The following is a 2,061-nucleotide window of genomic DNA, read 5'->3' as shown; positions in this document are numbered from 1 at the left end:
TAATAAATTTAGCAAGGTAACAAGTACGGAAAGATAATAATAAATAAAAGAGAAGTTCTTGGGATGGCAAAGTCTGTGTCATCTTTAACAAGTCTGTGTGCCAGTGATTTATGAAAAGACAGAACCCTTTTTGCTGTAAAAAACTCCAAGAGAAAAGGAGAAGATGCGGCTCTCTTTCCCCCGCCTTCTCTCTCTCCACTTCAGCTTCAGCTACGGGAAAGCAACAGCAGAGGAAAGGAAAAGTGGAGAACATCAACCAAGCAGGAACGGCGGATCCTACGCCTCCCCACTCCAGCCAGAAGCCAGGGCCGGTGGACGGTGATAAAACTTAATTGCTCTCCTGCTCTTACCTTTTCTTAAAAACTCTCTCCTCCAAGTGACTAATTTGTGTAAATTCTGTCCTCTTGTAACCTTGTTTTTTTCTTTTAAAGGTGGTGTTATTGTCTCCTTTACCTAAAATAAATCTTGGTAATTTGCTTAAATCATAAAGCCTGTTATTTTTGTAAATTCGGGCGACGTCTATGAGTAGTGGCTGATTTTTCCTCACAAACAAAATATAAAATAATAGCTCGGATCGTAACAGAAGGACTGACTACTGCAGAGTCCAGAGTGCAGCCCCGGCTCCCTGTGACACCATCAGCCAGCACCAACCACAGATCGTGAATGGGACCTGCAAAAATTCTTCCTGTAAGGAGTGAGGTGTTTTGGGGAATTCTGTGAATCCTAAATGGATTTTCTCAGAAAAATCTTACCTGACTTACTTATCATTTTTATTTCTCTGACAGTGTACCATGCGCAGAGGCATCAGATGTCCAACAGCAGCTCCATCAGCCAGTTCCTCCTCCTGGCATTTGCAGACAGGCGGAAGCTGCAGCTCTTGCACTTCTGGCTCTTCCTGGGCATCTACCTGGCTGCCCTCCTGGGCAACGGCCTCATCATCACCACCATCACCTGTGACCACCACCTCCACACCCCCATGTACTTCTTCCTCCTCAACCTCTCCCTCCTTGACCTGGGATCCATCTCCACCACTCTGCCCAAAGCCATGGCCAATTCCCTCTGAGACAAAAGGGGCATCTCCTACAAGGGATGTGCTGCACAGCTCTTGTTTATTTTATTCTTCATTTCATCAGAGTTTTATCTCCTGACTATCATGTCCTACGAACACTATGTGGCCATCTGCAAACCCCTGCACTACGGGACCCTCCTGGGCAGCAGAGCCTGTGCCCACATGGCAGCAGCTGCCTGGGGCACTGGGTTTCTCAGTGCTCTGCTGCACTAGGCCAATACATTTTCCCTGCCCCTCTGCCAGGGCAATGCCCTGGACCAGTTCTTCTGTGAAATCCCCCAGATCCTCAAGCTCTCCTGCTCACACTCCTACCTCAGGGAACTTGGGCTTCTTGTAGTCAGTGCCTCTTTATTATTTGTCTGTTTTGTTTTCATAGTGGTGTCCTATGTGGAGATCTTCAGGGCTGTGCTGAGGATCCCCTCTGAACAGGGATGGCACAAAACCTTTTCCACCTGCCTTCCTCACCTGGCCGTGGTCTCCCTTTTCATCAGCATAGCCATCTTTGCCTACCTGAAGCCCTCCTCCATTTCCTCCCCATCCCTGGACCTTGTGGTGGCAGTTCTGTACTCGGTGGTTCCTCCAGCAGTGAACCCCCTCATCTACAGCATGAGGAACAAGGAGCTCAAGAATGCCCTGAAGAAACTGATGTCTGGTAATTTTTCAAAAGGATTAAAATGATTGATTTAATCTGCAATTCTCTCTTCACATAGCTCATTACAAACCCAACTAGTCTTCAGGGTTTTTTTATTTGGTATAGTTGTCGATGCGGGATATTTGGTTTAGATTTTTCCTTTCCCTTTCAAATTATTGCCCAAAAAGCAATGTGCCCTTTCTCAGTATGTGTCTGTATTTTTATTTTTTTTTTTACCTTGAGAGGTGTGTCAGTGAAGAACTGTGTCCTCTCTGTGTGTATTTAAGCAGAATAAAGAACCTTCCAGTGATTGTTTGCCTGAGGCCCTTCCTTTGAGACCCTCTCTGGAGCTGCAGGACAG

The 2,061-nt window shown here is 46.4% G+C and overlaps 1 pseudogene; it reads left to right on the top strand.

The window, feature by feature from the left end:
* The first annotated feature begins 796 nt into the window (after positions 1-796).
* Positions 797-1,747, top strand: LOC115600106 (annotated as a pseudogene).
* The last annotated feature ends 314 nt before the right edge of the window (positions 1,748-2,061 follow it).

Source organism: Calypte anna, chromosome W, assembly GCF_003957555.1.
Source record: "Calypte anna isolate BGI_N300 chromosome W, bCalAnn1_v1.p, whole genome shotgun sequence".
In the NCBI taxonomy this organism is placed as follows: Eukaryota; Metazoa; Chordata; class Aves; order Apodiformes; family Trochilidae; genus Calypte; species Calypte anna.
This window is presented reverse-complemented; position numbering and strand designations above follow the sequence as displayed.